Raw genomic sequence first — 21280 nt, forward strand, 5'->3', positions numbered from 1 at the left:
CAGAAGCCTTGTGAATGTATGCGAAACTGAGAAACCCCTCCAGTTCTACCTGCTCATGCTGTCTGCTGGAGGACAAATTTTGGATTTTTTTCCCCCACAACAAGAGAAAACAAAACACAAAAGCAAAATATAAGCAAAGTCGCACCATGTCTAGCCACATACATGGGTACCACCCTGGTCCAATTCACCATAATTATCTCTTGTATAATTTACTGGAAAATTTGTAACTGGTTTCCCAGTTGTCTATGCATCATAGAGTAGGATCGTGGTTCTCTTACAACCTATCCCCTGCTCAAGTCCTCCAATGACTTCCAATTCACTTAGAACAAAATCCAGAGTCCTTACAATGGCCCTAGAGCTCCTGCTACTCTCCCTCTAGTTCACTGTGCTTCAGCCACATTGGCTGGTGTTCTTTCCTCCTGTATCAGGACCTTTGCACATGCCCTCTCCTCCTCCTGAACATGCTTCCCCAGCTAGTCACATGACCAACTCCTTCATTTCCTTCTTGTTTCACCTTGAATGTCACCTTGTGAATGAGGCCTTACCTATACAACTTATACAAAATAATCTCTCTCTCCTTACCCACGAACACTCCTACCCTGCTTCATTTTTTTCCCCTCCTGTATTCATCAGTATCAGATATGCTGATTTATATATTGCCAGGCTTTCACATCAAGATATACATTTCTTGAGAGAGGGCAATGCTTTTGTCTGCTTTGTACATTTCTCCATTTTTAATTCTACAACAGTACCTGGCACAGAGTAGGGGCTCAGTAAACTATCTCTTGCATGAATTGAAGTGACCGAGAGTATGGGACAGTTTGGCTTCTTTCCCAATGTTAAAGACTGGATTATTAAGTTCAGCTTCTTGTGGGTCATTATCTGGTCAGTCCTTTGCTCTAAATCATAGGATGTCTGTACTGGGATCCCAGGTGTTTGTATTTCTAATACCAATCCTCTATATAGGACATTTGTAAAAGGCTGTATTTTCTTTACAGTGATTTCATTTTTATTATTTTACTTGGCCCTCACAACACAGTATGGAAAGTATCATCATTGTTATCTCCATTTCTTTTTAAGTTAGGAAATCTGATACTCTACCAAGAAGTGAAGCCTCCATACTTTAAAGATAACAGTAATCCTACAAAGCATATGGATTCAACCAAGACCTTAATTTAGTCTGGAAGAAAGGGAAGACTTAGGTAGATAACATAAAGATTTTGATACTTTAAGTACAGTCTGTGGAAGGATAAACTTAACTACACAAATAGCGTGAGATAGATGTTTGTAACAGTTAGATCCATCCAAAACTGCAGCAGGCCACCTAAGGAGTGACATAGTTAGAAATAGTGCAGCAGAGACTGGACCACTGGCCTCTAGGCAAACTTGTCACAGAGGGGATACCAGAGAGGAAACTCCAGGTATTCTTGCAACCCACTCATCTATGAATCCAAAACATGCATCCCATTTCTTGCTCCAATGAACATTTTCAATCCTTAAGTGATAACAAAACAAAAAAACCCAAGAGCTATCATGCGTAAGGGTGAAATGAGTCACGGTCTTGCATAGCTCCCTTCCGTGGCTCAGGCAGACGGTGAGAAGAAACTGTGGTACACGTTACAAGGAAAGAATTTGAGGGCTTAACAATGAGATCAAGGAAAGAACATCGGCTTGGGCAATACCAGGCTGTAGCAGCAGAACAAAGACCACAAATTTCCTTTAACGCTTGATGCAAAATCCCAGTTCTGTGCTTAACCTCTCACCAGCGGGCCAGAGCGAGGGGGCGGCGTCCGAGCCAGAAGAATCTGTTGTTGACAACGTAGGAAACGGTGGCAGAAGGTCAGATGCTATTAGGAGATGGTGTTTCACATCCTGGGGAGGGAGCTAATGTTTGCGAGTGGTTTTGACAGAGTTATTTATTTCCTGGCTGATTTGCAGCCAAGTGTGTGGGCCAGAAATTCTCAACAGATAAACAAGGGTCCCACCCCAAGGCACTCTCCCAGAGGCTCGCTCGCTCAAACACTGTCTTTCACCTGCAAGGTTGAAGATAAATAAAATACCAGAGTGTCGCTGACATCCAACTCATTTTATTTAATAACTGTGATACTTGAAACCAACATCTGGGGTAAGGGAGAGGGGTCGAAAGAGACCCCTTAACAAAAGGGCGCAGGAAGAGATGAGCTTTTCATTTTGTTGAGTTTCCATTACAGGTTTAAATAAAAAACAACGCCCTATGCAATATTATGTTAATTATATATAAGAAAACCACGGAAGCCATTGCCATGAATATATGAAGGGAAAACTGACCTTCTTCCAGGGTCTTCTATGAAGGAACTTCAGAGGCACTAAATTCCTATGGGTATTAGTTGAGGAACAATCCTGAACAAGAAACTTGAGGAACTTAAGCGTTGGTTTGAAGAATATCCTGTTGTCTCTTTATTGTCACATAACTCGAATTTTCTTTTCTTCCAATTTCTTTTCGAAAGCTCTCTCGGCCTCCTGTCTGATTATGTTGCCCTCTTGCTTAAGGGCTTCTGCTGCGTGCCTTCTGGACCAATCTCAGACTCCTGCATGGCGCCGAAAGCCCTTGACAGCTCCTGAACCCAGCCTGAGTCTGGGCATCGGCGTCTGCCCCCCAGCACAGCCCGCGGCTCCTGAGCCCCCAGGGGCTCTGCCTTGGGCCATTTTCACTGCGCCTGGAATGCTCTCCTTCCCCTCCAGCCAGCGAGCTCCTTCTCATTCTCAACCCCCGGGGGTGCTGGTGGTGGTGGGGCTGTGACCCTTTCTGAGGTCTTGCCCAAATCCCCGGATGGAATTAGTTTTCTCTGTGCACCGAGGGATTTTTCATACTCACCATGTTAGGCTGGTATGGCCTTGATGCACGTATTTATGGCTCATGTTGGATTATTAATTGAAACGAAAAATATCTTGTTCCTCCTGACAGTCTTCGGGATGATGACGGTTAGAACACTGGTTCTGGATGGAGCCAGGCTGCCTGTCCCTTTCTACAAGCTGAGCCATCTCCTAGTGTGTAAACTAGGCCTATTACCTCGACTTCACAGAAACCATTTGGCATAAGGTTAGGCCCTGTGTACTCAGCATATTTTAGCTATTATGGTTATCTTTATATGCCCAGAGCCTGGCAAGTTCCTGATTCTTAATAATCATAACAGTGAAGAAAAGTAGAAGATGTCACCCCAAAATATGGCCTCTTTGGCATAAGGATTGTTTTGAGAAACAGCGGGCATGAGAAAACATTCCCTTTTGTAAGGGAAATTTACATTCATAAAGCAAATCTCCATTCGTAAGCGTGTCTCCCTCTCTGTACCGGGAAGAGACGGTGACTCTAAATCACAAGAGAATCTTATCAGTGGAAAAGGTACCAACTTGACTCCGGATAACAAACCTCACCCTTGGTTACTGTGCTTTTCCTTGTAACTTCCCCTAACTGCCTCACCACACCCTTCCTTCTCCTGTCTTGACCTGAAGATGGTATTTAAGCTAGTGGTTTAGAGGATATACAAGGTACACACGTTAATAAACTGCATGTTTTTCTCTTGTTATTCTTTTATTACAGGGGTCTCAGCCAAGGACTCAGAAGGCTAGAGGTAACATTATTTTTCTTCCTCTATGACAGCAAACCCCAAACATGTGTTATGTGTTAGTGTTAAGTACCTTTCATGCGTTGTCTCATTAGTTCACACATTCAAGGCCAAGACTTGGGAGAGACTAGCAGGCACGTGGTGCACAAAACTTAAGAAGGTTCTCACTCTCAGGGTTGATAAGTGCCCTCTGTTGACCCTAAACTCACGTGGCCCTGAGAATGAGTGCCTTCTTCCACTATTGAACAGTTTTCTTGAGACAAAATTCACACACTATACAATTCACCCATTTCAAGTGCATAGTTCAGGGGCTGTTAGTATATTCACAGGGTTGTGCAACCATCACAACCAACTTTAGAACGTTCTCATGACCCCTCCAAAAACCCATGCCCGTTATCAGCCACTCCTCATTTCCCCCCAAACTCCCAAGCTCTGGGCCACCACTAATCTACCTTCTGTCTCTATAGATTTGCCTATTCCAGACATTTTATATAAACAGAATCACACAATCTGTGGTCTTCTGTGACTGGTGTCTTTCACTCACCATAGCGTTTTCCAGGTTCATCTATGTAACATCTATCACTACTTGATTCTTTTTATAACCAAGTGACATTCCATTGTATGGAAGACCACATTTTGTTTATCCATTTATCAGTCATGGATATTTGGATTGTTTCCATTTTTTTTTTTTTTTTACTATAATGAATCATGCTATTATGAACACCTGTGTGGATGTTTGTTTTCATTTCTCTTGGGTATATACCTGGGGCTGGAATTGCTGGGTGAAATTGTAACTCTGTGTTTAACATTTTGAGAAACTGCTGGACTATTTTCCAAAGGGGCTGCACCATTTTACTTCCCCGCCAGCAATTTTCCAAATTCTATGTATCCTCACCACACTGTTAGTCTTCATCTGTTTTTGTTATAGTCACCCGGGTAGGTGTGAAGTGATATCTCATTGTGGTTTTGACTTGCATTTCCCTAATGCACATGAGGTTGAGCATTTCTTAAGTGATTATTGGCCATTTGTCTATCTTCTTTGAAGAAATGTCTACTTAGATCTTTTGCCCATTTTTTTAAAGTATTCAGCTTTCTTGAGGTATAATTGACAAAGTTGTAAGATTTAAACTGTAAATCATTGTTGTACATATGTGCACAATGTACATATGTGTGTAATGTGTACGTATTGTGCAAGGATTCACCTCATCTAGTTAATGAACACATCCATCAGCTCACATACTTATCTTTTTCCCTCCCATTTCTTTTAATTGGTTTGTCTTATTATTGAGTTGTAAGAGGTCTTTGCATATTCTGGATACAGGTCCTATCAGACATGATTTGCAAATATTTTCTCCCATTCTGTAGGTATCTTATTTTTTTATAGTGCCCTTTGAAGCACAAAATTTTTTTTTAATTCTTTTTTTTTATTCTTATGTTAATCCCCATACATTACATCATTAGTTTTAGATGTAGTGTTCCATGATTCATTGTTTGTGCATAACACCCAGTGCTCCATGCAGAATGTGCCCTCCTCAGTACCCACCACCAGGCTAACCCATCCTCCCACCCCCTTCCCCTCTAGAACCCTCAGTTTGTTTTTCAGAGTCCATCGTCTCTCATGGTTCGTCTACCCCTCCGATTTCCCCTGCTTCATTCTTCCCCTCCTGCTACCTTCTTCTTCTTTTTTTCCCTTAACATATATTGCATTATTTGTTTCAGAGGTACAGATCTGAGATTCAACAGTCTTGCACAATTCACAGCGCTTACCAGAGCACATACCCTCCCCAGTGTCTATCACCCAGTCACCCCATCCCTCCCACCCCACCCCCCCACTCCAGCAACCCTCAGTTTGTTTCCTGCGATTAAGAATGCCTCGTATCAGTGAGGTCATATGATACATGTCTTTCTCTTTTTGACTTATTTCGCTCAACATAATACCCTCCAGTTCCATCCACGTCATTGCAAATGGCAAGATCTCATTCCTTTTGATGGCTGCATAATATTCCATTGTGTATATATACCACATCTTCTTTATCCATTCATCTGTCAATGGACATCTTGGCTCTTTCCACAGTTTGGCTAGTGGACATTGCTGCTATAAACATCGGGGTGCATGTACCCTTTCGGATCCCTACTTTTGTATCTTTGGGGTAAATACCCAGTAGCGAAGCACAAAATTTTTAAATTTTAATTCAATCCAGTTTATTTTTTCTTGTGTTACTTGTGCTTTTGGTCTTCTATTGAAGAAGGCCTTGCCTCACCCAAGGTCATGAAGATGCACTCTTATGTTTTCTTCTAAGAATTTTATAGCTTTAGCTCTTGCATTTAGGTGTGTGACCCACAAGAGTTAATTCCTATGTGACCTCCTTAAATTTTGCTTTCTAGAAGACTCACTCATTTCACCCTAGGACTGCCCTGCTTTCAACAATTCCCTGAAGTCAATAATAGATACATAAATTAAGGCTGGGGTAGTGAGATAGTTTGTCACATGTCACACCGTGAGTGGCAGAGATACAATCTGTACCCAGCTCAGTGCTGGAACCCCTACTCACATGGCTGTACCAAGGGTTTCTTGGTTTATACTGATGGGCTCTTGAATGGATATATAATTGACAAAAAGCTAAATTCTAATTTATGATATCTTCTCCATTAGCCTGTTAAATAACAAAAATTCAACTGAGTACCTTTGAAGATCTAATTGGCTTTGTTAAACAATTCATGAATTGGGCAGAATCCCTCCTAGCAAATAGAAAGGAGCTCCACTGAGTTGCAGAAAAGGAAAGGTTTTTAAAGATAGAGAGGGAGTGGGAAAAAGGGAAATTATTAGCAAAGGATGCATTGTGCTAGATAAGGGCACCCTTCTAAGGGGAATGGAAGGAGTCTATCAGGAAATTTTCTAGTGCTGATCAGGAAATTCCAGGTTGACTCGCTAAAGGTTACATTCCTGGCATGGGGTAGGCAGGGTGAAACTGCACTTAGGTTGGGGGTTAAGTCTTGTTTTGCTGATGTGGGGCTCTTAACATAAGTGACTCCATTTGGGGCCTGTGGTTTTCATTTTAACACACCTATGGAACTGTTGGAAAACATCCTTAGCTGCTATTTCCTCAGAAATAAAAACAGCTTGAATTACGGACATAGAGTAGATGAGACCTCTATGTTGCCCAGACTTTAATTGGGGTTGAGGATCCACCCTGTCAGTGCCACAGGAGAGGGGAGAGAGGGCAGTTGAAGATCACGAGAGTTACAGTTTAACAAATCCCATGTAGTGCATCTATTGTGTGGATTCAGTAATATTTGATTATAACTTTCTGTTGTCAAGATACTGGGGTATCATGTTTCAAGAAAAATGTAGGAAAAGAAATCCATATTTAGACATAGCCTACTGAAGTGTTATAAATATCCCAGTATAGAGAGACCAAACTCCTAACGATAAAACAAAAAACAGATTCTCTACAAAGGAACAATAAAATCAGGTTTACTATAGGAGCAAAAAAAAAAAAAAAAAAAGGACTTCCAGGTGTGAAGGAAACAGAAAAACCAAATTCCTGGCACACCACAACACTTAGTAAATATTTGTGGGTTTCTTTTTGGGGAGGGGGTGTAGTTTTTATTTTTATTTCTTTTTTTGTTTAAATTGTTGTTAAATAAATGTATGTTCTCCTGTATGCAAGTTCTCAGAAAGTACGCAACTCAGTTACCTTTCCTAAAGAAGTTGCTTTTACTAGAACAGTGAAAAATTATTTCATGGATGTCCTGCTGAGAACTCTGTTCGTCTTTTTCTGTTGTATGTCTGTTCCTAGATCTCATGGCTTCTTCTTCCCTTCTTTGGGGGAGTGCAACCTCTAGAACAGTAGTTCTCAACCTATTAGGTTTCAAGACTCTTATACTTTTGAAAATTACTAAGGACCCTCCCAAAAAGCTTTTGTTTAAGTGAGTGACATCATTTTTTTTACACAGTACAAGACTTTTTATTCACCAATAAAGTAAAAGTCCGTTTCTAGACGTTTCTTTCTTTTGCATGCTTCATTTGTTTTATTAGCAAGCAAAATCCTGTAAGCGTTTTCACATAGTCTTCAGACTCAGATCCATCTTCATCTTGACTAATCTGGAAGTAATGAAGTTTATAAGTCTCCTTGTCAGATGCAACCACAGAAAGCCAATCACGATTATTCTTAAGGTATATCTTCTTAAGGTATATTCTTCTTAAGGTATTATTCTTCTTAAGGTATATCTTAAGGTAGGACATTTCAAATACGTTTTAGAGAACTGTTTCTCAGAAACAACTGTGATTTTATTCTTGATGCGTTCAATGTGAACAACATTCCCCAGATTTCCAGTTTTTCCACTGACTTTAACCTTCTCCCATAGAAACTATTCAAAATTTCCAGAATCAAGAATGCCATCTTCTACTAGATGGGTGAAGGTCCGAAATAAATTTCCAAGTTGAATTCTTAGGCTTCTTATCTTTCAGCGCCATCTTGAGAGCCAGCTTGGCAAACAGAGAGAAAGCTATAGTTGCATATGGACATCGATTAATTTTTGTGTGTTAGAAGTTAAAACTGAGAAACTTAAAAATATTCATTCATTCATTCATGCATGCATGCATGCATTCATTCATTCAAAATAAGGATAATGAACATATTACCTGTTCAAATACCCAAAAAGTAGTGAGACGAGTGTCATTGTTTTACATTTTGGCAAATCTCTTTGATGTCTGGTTGAATAAAAGACAGCTGGATTCTCATACCCACTTCTGCATTCAGTCTGCTGTAACATCAAATGCCATGTAGCTTCAAGGAAACCCTACTCTTTGCTCATGAGAGAATAAGAGCAAAACACAGGTGACATCTCAGTATGGTAATGAAAATAGTTTGGACCCCCTGTAAGGCCTTAAAAATCCCCAGGTGTCTCTGAATCACACTTTGAGAACCACTGCTCTAGTAACTTCCTGAAAAAAGGCAAAAGTAAAATTTTGAAGACTTGCAAATCTACCAAGTTGTTTTCCTACTTGCATTTGATTATTTAGGTAAATGTAAACTTCTAGGTTGTTGCCTTTTGCCTCAAGGGTCACTGGCATGATGTTTAGTGACATTCTGATTCCAATTCTTTCTACACGGCCCATTTTTTGTCACTTGAAGCTTTTAGGATTCTCTCCTTATTTCTAGTTTCCATTGCACTTGTTCTTTCAATCTTCAAAGTTATGTCTTTTCTCTCTGTGAAATTTTCTTGCATTAATAATTCCATCATTTCTTCTCTTCCATTTCCTGTTTTCCTTCTGGAACTTTCATTATTCAATATGTGATCTCTTCGTCAGATCCTTACATTTTCTCTATTTTCCATCTCTTGTTGTTTTACTGTCTGATTTCCTCAATATTATATTCGAACTCTTCTGTTTTCATTTTAGTTATTGTGTTCTTTTAATTTCCAGGAGTAATACTACTTTCAATTAAGTTTTTTCTTCCTACTGTCTACCTTATATCTTTCTCTAAGTTCCTTTGTTAAAAATACTGTTTTCTGAGCCTTTCCTCAAATGGCCAGTGATCCTTGACTGTCTGCTTTCAGAGTGGGACATTAAACAACTGGACAGCAGGGCATGTTGAGTGATGGGTCTCCCTGAGGCTGAGGAGCAGGGACTGAGCCGCTTCACTGGAAGATCTGTACCTGTCAGCATCTGCAGACCTTTTCTCCTGGCTGGTTGGGAGGATCCTCCCATTTTCCCCCTGGAGGGTACAAACCTATGCTCCAGCATCTTGAGAGAGGAGCAGAGAATGAAACTCCCCCCTGAATCTTGGTTTTCACCTCCACCTTCAACCATGTCTGCCTTTGTGGACCAGATCCTCCCTTTTTCGAATTCTCTCCATAGTCAATAGCCTGCCTTCTTCTGGAATTGGGGAGGGGAACTCATGTGCCTACATGAACTGGGGGACCAGGGGCTTGGGGGATCTAGTGTTGTCTGCTCCAGACTTGTCATCATTCTTCCTGTTTCCAGTGCCAATTTCTGCTCTCCCAGGGTCTTTTAGCTTTTTGCATTACCCTCTATGAGCCCTTGGGTTTCAGTTTCTCTGTTTTGCTGTCAGCTACCATCCATCCCATGACTCCAGTCTTCCAAAATGGGGTTTGCATGCCTGAGATCTCATCTGTCTTTATGTATTTGAGGGTGTAAACTTTAAAAGAATTCCTTTTTCAGAAAGGAACAGATAACTATGTGCTCCGTCTACTGCATTTACCTGGCAGTCAGCTACAAGTCTATTCATGCTTTAAAAACAATATAAAAAAAGCCTGTTCATGAATTTTATAGGTTTCCCCATGGACCTTTGTCTTTATACTTGAAGTCAGAATCCTTATTTAGTGTATCTTAGATCTCTAGCATTTATTCTGGCCATAATCTGTTGGCAAAATTTTGAGTTACTACATAACAAAAATCAAAGTCATTAGTTTTGTCTTTCAAAGAGTATAAAAGAGTTAATAATTTTGTCTCTTATTTTATGGCATTTATATTCTCAACAGTAAGATATAAGGTGGATTTTCTGGAAAGCTTAATAATCTCTGAGGACATGGAAGAAGAGATTCAAGGTGTAAGTCATATGCTGGGAGTCAGCATGGACGGTTAAGACATTAAATATTGCCTTAGAAGGTTTGTGGAAAAGCAGAGAGGCATGTTACTTTGTAGATGGAAAAAAAAAAACAAAACAACAGAGGAAAGGAAAGGTTAAATGACTTAACAAAAAATCATCCTTTAGTGTTTATGGGGCTGGGATTTAAAAACCTTTGTTTTCAAATATCTAGTTTAGTGCTTTTCTTCTTGACCCAAATAAACATTCTGCTTACACACCTATTTAAGGAGCCCCAATGGGAAGACCGTCTTCTACCAGGTTTCGACAGAATTTATTTCACATACCTGGCTAAAATACAAAAATTCCATGCTTTTAACCAAGAATTGCTTACTTTTCTTAAGTAGCTACTGTAAGTCATCCCTAGAGAAGTCATTTTTCATCACAGGTGCACAATTCTACTGTAAAAGGGATTACCATTTTCATGAATATGTTTTTTCCTGAACTGACCAATTAGTACATAAATGCATATAGCTATTAAATCTATCTTTATAGGAATGAATAGAACACTCTATATCTCAGAAGATTAGCCTGGAATATAACCTGAGCAAATCCTCTTGAGACCAGGTCTGTGCAGAATATATTATTTATGGTTTTCCCCCCTCTGCTAATATGCTGCCTTTTAAGGAGTTCATATAAGGAATTTGAGGATGATAGGTACTATAAAAATGCAGCATTGCTATCAGTACTAGAAAAAAATAAATATGAAACCTTTTCTGATTGTACTACTATGGATTTATCAGATGTTGTGCCTTTTGGTGTCTGGATTACCTTGATTCTGAGAACATTTCCTACTGATTTCATATCTTCTACCTGTCTTATAAAATTAGTTAAAATCTGTTTTACTTAATCTTCTTCCTACAATTTCTTGTACTTTCTCTTAACCTACATTTCATATTTAGAAAATAACACTCATTTCATACCCTTTCCTCCTGCTGCCCAAGTCACTCCAAAATCCCTCGTTCTGTCAAGAATCCTTCTTTATCTACCATCTCAATGTGGAACTTATTCTTTCCTTGCATGGACAGTTAATTTTTTTTTAGTTATTATTTTTAGTATATGACTAATAAATCTTCCCTAGAGCAGTACTGTTATCATTGTTTTTGTCATTTTTCACAATAAAATCTTAGAAGGCATCACATATAGTCATTTAAATCTGTTTTTAAGGCTTCTATTGTCTGAACAAATGGGTTTTCAGGTCTAGCCTATATTCTAATTCTGCTCCAGAGCTAGGGTCATTGAGTTTCCACCTGCATGCTCAGTCTTGCTTGTCTGGTGGACTCAACACCGAGTCACCCAGCCACCAGGCTGACTTTATGGGGACATTTTGGTACTCGTGGTTGGGTTCCTCTATCATTCCCAAGTCCCAATTCCTCCTCCATGTGTCTGAATCCTGGTAACTGGGTGTCTCTTTATCCTTAAAATCCATTCCGTCTCAAGTGCTCTGAGACATATTCCTGACATCCTCCCCTGATCCTTATCTATCCAGTGGTGGTTTCTATCTAGTACCCCAGTGTCCTCCCAGACTGAGACCCTGCGAGCTTTTCTGCCAGGTCACCTCCTAGGAATGGAGCTGGTTCTTAAACATCAGCTGGGTGGCTGGGCCTGACCCCAGCTCTCCATCAGGATGAATGCTGCGTCATTTACCCCAGACATCCGATTCCTATGCTACACCTACATGCTGGGAGCTCCATTATTCTGTTCAGAATAGATCTTTCTCTAGATTGAATTTTTTTTTTTTTAATTGCTGTATCTCTTGAACCCTTCACATGGCTCATTAAAGGAAAGAGAGGTAGAAATGAAGGTAGAAAGGAAGGAAATGAACGTTTATTGCATACCTTTTATTTGACTCAAAAGGCACTAGGCACTGTCACGTACCATTAATGAACTCTTTTGTTCCCACAAGAATTTTGTGAAATAGCTATTGTTTCCATTTCACAGGTTAAAAAAAAAAAGGAGAAAAGGGGAGAAAAAGCCCAAAATGAGCAACTTGACTCAGCAGTGAGTAAGAAGCTGACCCAGGAATCAAACCTGGGTCTTTGTTTCTGAATATCTGTGATGTTCTCAGCATACCAGGCTGCAACCTGCCAGTTTGGCCAATTTAAGTTTTATATTCTGCACATCCCTGCTTCTCTGTTCTACGTTATTTGATGTTCGCTATTAAGGAGAATGAAGACAATGTAGAAAATGTGATTATAGGTGACGAAATGGAAAGTCAGTCTCATTATTTTATAGTCACAACACATGTTGAAAGTTTTGGTGATGATGACATGGAACACATGCATTCAATAGGGAGGACAGACATCGCTTAACTTCTAATGGTTAGAAAGTAGGAAGACATCTTTTAGAGTTGCTCAGTGTGAATACTCAAGAGAGTATTTTAATTATGGTATGGGTTTCTAAATTATTTTCCTTGGACCATTAAGAAAGATACAAATCATTAAACAGGATTAATGGAATCCACAAAATTCTCAAAGAAGAGCAACAACTCTGTTGACTGACATTTATTTTAAATAAAAGGAAGTGTCTGTAATTGCAAAACCCAAATTAAAATGCCATCAGCAGCATTAATAAACATCAGTCCTGTTCTTCCTTTTCACTAATGCTAGTGTTTATTTATTCATTAACTTATGAAGATCTTAGGGAAATTAATTGGGGGGTATCTAAATGAGAGACTATGGAAAGTCTCATGGAATGTCCTCCAGCAAAGGCAACACCCTTTTGACCGGTGCTAATTAAAACAGTAAGACAGACTCTCTTGCTTTCTCTTCTCTGGTGTCTGCTGTGGGTCTTGTCATTCCTGAGTCTTTCCTGAGTGGACAATGGGTGAGATGGAGTCAGGGGATTTTTTCACATTACATCAAAATCACTCTCAATTCATCCAAGTTTCAATCAGAAAACTAGTGAATTTAGTGGGAGAAAAATGAAAAAAAATATATTTTTTATGTACTTGTTGTGTATGATGGGGAGGGGCATGTTTAGATGAAAACAGTTATTGGTAGGTAAAGTTTTTTTTTTTTTTTTTTATATGAAACAGACATACCCAGGATCACTTGAAAGATCAAAGAACTCCTGAAAGGTGGGTATTATAAATGTGATGACTTTTGCAATCTAGCCCTTGGTGGAGTGGACAGTGATGACTTTTGCAATCTAGCCCTTGGTGGAGTGGACACCTAAATATTTTTCAAATGAATGAGACCACATGGGTCAGAGGACAGTCTTAATAATTGAATTAACTTTGTAATTAGGTTTATGTTCATGCCAGTTTGTCTCTGGGGTAGCTTCAGAATCTAACCTGAACCCAAAGTGACCTCAGGATAGCCTCTGGCCTGATGCTGGGTGTGTCCTGGTCTCTTCCAGATCATTTGGCTAAGGGGTTGGGTAGGGCCTCTTGGAATAATTTCTGTCTGCTCTCAAGTCCATTGATAAACTTGAACAAGGGGAAGCGAAATGGAAGCGTGAAGGGTGAGTTATACAGATCTTTTCCCAGGGACATTCTGCTAAATGTTAGAATTTCTTCATGGGATGGAACTAGACTAGGGAAAACTAGGAACAGTGCACCCAGGGACAATGTAAAAACAAGTTCTTCTTTCTTGGCAAAAGTAAAAGAGATAATTTATATAAGAGGAGCTAACAAAGAGCCTGAACACGGAGCAGATATTTAATAAATATTAGTTCCTTTCCTTTCCCTTCTTGACAAAGTATGCCTAGAATATCTTTTTGGTGGTTGTGTGTGTGTGTGTGTGTGTGTGTGTGTGTGTGTGTTTGGAGGAGGATGCTAGGTAAGGACAGAATGAAATAATTATATTCCCAAAATAGCATATGTGATAGGAGAATATACTGAGTATATATTTGGTGCCATCCTCACAATCCCTTCTAACCCCACTTTGGGGATTAAGTAGGCAAGCCACACATACCTCCTTCCTAGAAAAACTCATAAGGGAAGAGATGATTCTGCCTTTGAGTGTCAGGGTAGACATTTGAAGACCCCAGCAGAGATAATGGCTTTGGCAAGAGAGTTGAATTGCAAGAGCCTGGATCTTCTAAATGTCAAGAGTAGGATGTTGACCTAAATATCCTAAATATCCAGCGGTGTTGCAGAACTGATGGTAAGTCAGGACAAGTAAGTAAAGATTCCCCAAGCTGGGGGACTGAGGAGCACATTATACAAAAGGCAAGAGAAAGAGATGCTGGTGGGCGTCTCTCACCAAAGGACAGCTTCAGGAGCCGAGCAGACGAGGGGATGGATGATGGGCACCTCCTGTATGCTCGGAGATCTGAAAACAGACCTGGAAATCGGCATGTGACCTAAATCCTGTGTCAGCAAGGCATGGAAGCAGTAGAGCACCCCAATTCTCCCAAGCCCATGGGCCGTGAAGAAGGTACAAATACTAGCGAGCACAGAGAGCTAGTGGAGCTGAGCAAGTCCCACACTTGGGAGGATGACATGCTAGGAATGGATATCCAAGCATGTCATGTCGGACTGCCCTTTCTCAGCACATGCTTCCCAAGGCAGTTGAGCATGACTAACCTTCAAACCCAGCCCTCCCAGGACTCACTACAATCCATGATGCTGTATTATCTTCCAGCACTTCAAATTAACCTCAAGGAAAAGAGGGCTAAGGGAAAGGATCCTTAACTGACAAGGTTTACCACCAGGTGGAATGGGGCCATGAAATAGAAACTCCATTTAGTTATAAAAAAATAATGATAATGTTTCATACACATTTGAGTGTGCACAGTTTAAAAAATATATACAAATATGTGCAAATGTGTAAGAGCTGGATAGCCTGGGGGGCACATTTGAGAATGGAGGAGAAAATCAGAATTTTGTTTCTTCTTCAGCACTGAAGTAAAGAGGGCCAAATGTCAAACAGTAGGGGATAGTGGGCCCTGGGCCACTTTGGAGGGCTCCTGCCTCATCTAAACACAAAAGCATTTGAAAAACACTAAGTGGGTTAAATTATACCTGGGGCCATTTTTAAAATAAGAGAATGTTTCTTACCATCTCAGAGGCTGTGTCCTGACTCATATTTCAGATGGCTCTGTTCACCATTTCTCATACAGACAAAATAAGCCCCTAGTGCTATAAAATTCCTCTCCTGAATCTGCCTTCTCATATTTGACCTGAAACTATTTTTCTCATCCTTTGTATTAGAAACAGTTTCCCCTATGGTTTCACAACTTGTTTTTTTTTTTTTTTTTTTTAGTTGAAACTGTGGCTGTTTCCGGCAGGAAGCCCACCTTCGGTGGGGCTTCAGAGCAGAACAGGTCTGACAGGAGACCTCAGGGCAAAAAGAATGTTTCACTTGATAAAAGTGAAACATGACCTGACCACACACTAAGATAAAGGAAAACCGCAAGAGAAGATTAACATCTCTCAAAGGCCATGGGATTTCAGCCAGTTAAACATTTATTATTTTCTTTCCAATGCATTGATTTCTTCATTTTCATGCTAGTACAAATTTCTTTCTTGCCCTTTATGTAACAATTTGAGCAAAAATACATCACTCTCAACCTGTCAGATGACTTCTCCAGAGGTGGTATGTTTTGGTGCAAACAGCCCTGGGATAAGAGAGGGATCAAGGTCCTGCGCTCAGTGTCACCCCTTACGAGATTTGGGGGCAAATTCCCCTGTGTATTAGTCTGCACCCCCTGTCATAACAAAATACCATAGATGGGTGGCTTGAACAACAAAAATGAATTTTCTCACAGTTTGGAAGGCTGGAAGTCTGAGGTCAGGGCGCCAACACGGTTGGCTTCTGGTGAGAGCTTTCTTTGGGCTGGTAGAGGCCACCTTCTTGCTGTGTGCTCGCAGGGCGGAGAAGGAGAAAGGTCTCTCTTCCTCTTCTCATAAGGCCACCACTCCCATCAGATTAGGACTCTACCCTTATGACCTCATTTAACCATAATTACCTCTTAAAAACCCTATATTCAAATACAGTCACATTGGGGATTAAAGCTTCAACATAGGAAACCAGGGTATATAATTCAGTCCGTAGGACCTTGTATCTTAGTTTCTTCATCTAAAATAAGCTCAAAGAGTAAAAGAGCAAATGAGATAATTAATGTAAATGAAAATTCTTTGCAAATTATAAAATCCTATGTGAATGGAAGATATTAATTAATTAATAAAAATAATAATATGGAAGAAAAACCCCGTCAGTAGAAAGGCCAATATATTTCTGACTTCTGAGTCAGGACATTTGAAAAATCCCTTAACCGCATACCTTGACATAGGCAAATTGGAATAGCAAAGTCCTAAAATAGACGACCTCAATGAATGTGTAATCATTTTAACTGATAATGAAATATTTGTTCTTGTCTAAGCAATTAGCTTCAGGATACCTAATAATTACATCCTGCATCCCTTCTAAATTGCATTCCACATGTGAATATCGAATTACTATCCTAGTAACATTTAAATATCACTAATAACCCCAGTCAACACATCTGAAAACCTTCCACAGCGGCCTGCACTGCATTAAGTGTCTGATTTATGTAAATAATACCAAAAATTAAAAGGTTTTCCATTCTAATCTCCTTGACTATTATTTATTATTTTTGAATATTGGCAATATAACTGGTGCTGTGTTACATAAGAAAAATATTACACCGGCATGAAGACTTGTAATTTAACCAGAAGAGCAAACAGTTCAAGTAGTTTTGAAGCATGGTTGTTAGACTTTGTAGCTTTCCTTCTTCGGGGTGTTAGCTGTTTTTAGAGCTGCTTCACCACGGTGCCCTCAGCAACTATGACTGGCGATCACACAGGTCATTGCTACTTTTGAAGAGCTATACTCAGACCCACTGACTTCCTGTTTCTGTGTTAGTCAGTATGGTAATAGGGGACAGACATTCTTCTCAAAGAAAGGATCTCCCCCTCCCCTGGAATCCAAGGGAACAATTCCTCCCCAAGTATGGGACATTCTGATCTCTCATTCTGTAGAGACAACTGACCATATTTACAATAATAACAATAATAATAACAATGAACAATTAAAAACAGTAGTTTTTAAGCTGAAGTTCATGACTGGCTTCATGGGATCTATAAACTCCATATAAGTTAGCCTTCAATGGTCTCTCAAAAGGTCCATGACTAAAAAGGTCTGAAGTCATAGAAATAAATGTTGGTTAATTGTGTACTTCTTAAGAAGTTAAGAACACAGTTAAGAAGTGCATGCTTCTTTCCCATAGGACTTTCTTTAATATATCGTATTGTTAATGGTGATATTACAAAAGAAAACTAGAGCATACTCTTATGATAGGTAAGTCACTGTGCTTAATGCTATGGAGAATACAAATATGAACAAAGCATGTGGCCCCTACACCCTCAGGGTCATACAATCTCACAGAAGAATTAAGAAATTTATAAAAACAACAGTAAAAACGGACTATGAAAAGGCCGTAGAGTAGGCATAAAGGAATTCCTTTATTTTATTTTTTTTATTTGAATGAGAGAGAGACAGAGCAAGCGAGTGCACAAGCAGGGGGTAGGGGCAGAGGGAGAGGGAGAAGCAGGCTCCCTGCTGAGCAGAGGGCTTGATGCCAGGACCCCAGAATCACAACCTGAGTGGGGATCAAGACCTGAGCCAATGGCAGATGCTTAACTGACTGAGCCATGCAGGTGCCCCGGCATAAAGGAATTCTTAAGGAAACTGTCAATGAGATTAAACTCCATGGGGGAAGTAGTATTTGGACTGGGCTTTGAAAAATAAATGGAATTTCACCAGGGATAATTCAGGGAAGAACATTCTAGACAGGAGGAGTAGCTTAAATAAATGTGGGGGAGGGAAAGCAAGAGGTGAATTTAGACTATTGATTTGGGGAGCAGTGGGAAAGAGCATTGTCAATTATTGGGTATCTTGGATCACAGGGTAACTTAAAATGTCATTTAGAAGGGAGAAAAGGAAATTAAAAATCTGTTGCAATAGTCCAGACCAAAAAGGAATGACACCCAAAGTCAGACACGATCCTTGGGACAGGAAATCAGGGTGGGGATGCATGTTCTATCTAGGTTCCAGCAGTAAATATCTAAGAGAACCATGAGGCAGGGAAAGGGACCGGGGACACATGTGAAATGTATTAGAAGCTATGGCATTGAGAGTGTAGTTTTTATGGAGGGAGTTGAATTTGACCCCATAGTTTTGTGATCATTAACCACTCTCTCTAACCTCAATAGGCTGCTTTAATTAACCCTTCCACTCTAGGAGTGTGATGAGGGTTCTCTTGCTGTTGAGAAAGAAGATACTGGTTTTAAAGATCTCTTAGAATGCCTGAGAAGACACATACACACCCAAACACAAGGCCAAGCTTTGTTCCTCAGCAGAAGTCAGTGATGGTCACCAACATGGGTGAGGAAGAAGAAGAGGAAGGCACAGGCAATAACAATGCTTAAAGTCACTGGTCCATGGTGACTCAGCCAAGCCTCAAGAAGCAGGTTTGCTGGGATCTCCACGATGAGAGGCTGATGAACCTGTTGAGGGAGGCTGTGTGGGAGAGGAGAGAGGGAGGAAGATCCTTTGGGAAGATACACCTCAGAGAGGAGGGAAGAAGTTTTGGGGTAATGAAAGCAGCCTGAGAAGATAACAGGGAGGAGAGGATCACATCATGGAAGCAAAGGTATGAGAAGAAGATGGCGGTCAACACTGAGCAATACTGAGAGAGAATGAGAAACGCATGGTCCAAGAAGAGGCCATTGCATTTGAGATTAGTACTTTGTTCAAGACCTCAAAGAAAGCAGTTTTAACAGAGTGATGGGCTGGAAGCCCCATGTAATAAGGGAACTGGGGAGGGAACCCTGCTGAGGAGGTGGAGAAGGGAGTGTTGCCCCCACACCAGAGAGGTGTGGTGGCGACTTCCCGCTTGAGAAGGTCATAGAGCAGGAGAGAGGGAAGAGAGCCAAAGAAATAAAGTTGAGAGAGTGAGAGAGTAGGAAAAGAATAGAAATGTTGAGAAATTCTTCAATGAGGATAAAGGTCCATAATATCATGATAGATCATATTTATCTTCATGTGAAATTTGTTCTTTGATAGAGAGTAGATTTAGCATCAGAAACGTAAAGGAATGCAAAGAATCAGAATAGCCACTGAATATCCCACAGCAAAGAGGGGATTAGCTGAGTTTAGGAGAGTATAGATTTGCAGGGTCTCAAGCGGCCCCAGTCTCTGGATCTCTTCTGGCTTGATTCAGCAGCCAGGGAACCAGAGCAAAGCAGACAGAGGGCATGCCCTGGGAGGTGGGGGGGGTGCTGGCAGAAGGTCAAGCAGCATGAGGTCCGTTGGGTCCCCTCCGAGTAGAGAGGAATGTGCAGCCAGAATGTGCAGTGATTATTTCATGTGGATTGGTCCTGTGTCTTGAGCTTGACTGTGAACTTCTGGAGATGGTGCCGCACAGGGATGAAGAGCACAGGTTTTGGGGTGAGAACTGAGCTGGTTGAGAATCGCAGTTCTGAGAGAGACTCAAAAAGTGGGCCTCTGTAAGTCAGCAAACCAGGCCCCAGGAGGTGGGATTTCTGGATACCCATGATCAAGAACTAATGATCAAAACACATTTGCTTCTTGTCTGCTGCCACTGAACAAATTAGTCTGACACCATTTAAAATAAAATAAATACAACAGTAATAAGTCTTCTATTAATATCCCTGAGAAGCATATGTTATAAAACTAAGGAAGCATCTTTAATGCTACTGTTGAAAGTCTAAATAAATATAGATACATATTTGCCCATAAATAATGAAGCATTCAACTTCAATTCACAGGAATTTAAAAAGTATTTAAGTGTTTTGATGAGTGCCAAGCAGACTTGCCGTGTCTTTCAAATATTAATTACCTAATGTATTAAAGAGAAAAAAATGCAACCTCCTTCCAAACCCATGTTGTAGTCTGGATGACTCTAAAATACATATTTTTAGTTGGAAAACATATAGTTTCACTTTGCTCAAGGAACTGCACTCATAATTTGTGTTTTGCTGTTTTTGCCCTAAAGCTAAAAATTAATAGGGAAAAAAATTGAGAGCAAAGAGGTTAATATCTAATTTATTGAGGGAATGACTTATTCCTTTCCCGGGAATAAATTTACATCAAAGGCCACTAATCTCAACATTAAATATTAAAGAAATAAAACAGTCAACTAAAAACAAAAGCAAGTCTTTTCACAGGTATCTTTTCAAATACTTGTGATAAATCTGAAAGAGAACAAAGGACCCATCAATACCTTATTTCACAAAGGATGAAATAATTATTTTTTCTTACTTTCAAAAAGTTCTTAATTTTTAAAACTTTTTACTTTTTTCTTTTAAAAATTAATGTTATTGTGGTATGTTTACATATAATAAAATGCAAATAAAATCCATTTTAAGCATATAGTTTGATCAGTTTGGGCAAATGTATGTACCCGTGTGGTCACCAAAATGTTCCTGGTCTACTTGCAGCTAATTCCCTCCCTATCCCCTGCCCAGAGCAAGCCCTATTCTGCTTTCTGATGGACTATTGATTTTGCCTGTTCAAAAATTTCACATAAAGGGAATCATATAGGATGTATTCTTTTTTTCTAGCCTCTCTCACTAAGCATAATGATATTGCATTTATCAGTAATTCATTTCTTTTTTTTATCACAAAGTCGTATTCCCATTGTATGCTTATATCGAAATTTGTTAACCCATTCATCTGTTTGGAGGACATTTGAGCTATTTCCAGTTTGGTGCTCTTATGAATAAATCTGCAATGAATACCTGAGTCCCAATCTTTCAGTGGACACATGTTTTCTTTTCTCGTGGGTAAATTCCTGAGTGGAATTATCTGGATGTGTATTTGACTGTATAGGGCCAAGCAGTTTTCCAAATTAACTATACCATTGCTACATTCTAACCAGCAATGTAGAAAGTTCTAGTTACTTTACATTTTTGCTAATGTCACTAATGATGTCTTATTTATGCTTTGAGATCTCTCTTTTTCTCTCTTTCTTTCTTTCTTTCTTTTTCTCTTTCTTTCACTTTGAGTTCACAGAAGCACTTTGAGACCTGTTTTGAGGAAGGAATTCTTCAGAGAGGTTTTGTGCTTTCTTCTT

The 21280-nt window shown here is 39.9% G+C and overlaps 1 pseudogene; it reads right to left on the reverse strand.

The window, feature by feature from the left end:
• Window positions 1-7599: 7599 nt before the first annotated feature.
• LOC110586396 lies at window positions 7600-8079 on the reverse strand (annotated as a pseudogene).
• Window positions 8080-21280: the final 13201 nt, after the last annotated feature.

Source organism: Neomonachus schauinslandi, chromosome 11 (genome assembly GCF_002201575.2).
Source record: "Neomonachus schauinslandi chromosome 11, ASM220157v2, whole genome shotgun sequence".
Taxonomy (NCBI): domain Eukaryota; kingdom Metazoa; phylum Chordata; class Mammalia; order Carnivora; family Phocidae; genus Neomonachus; species Neomonachus schauinslandi.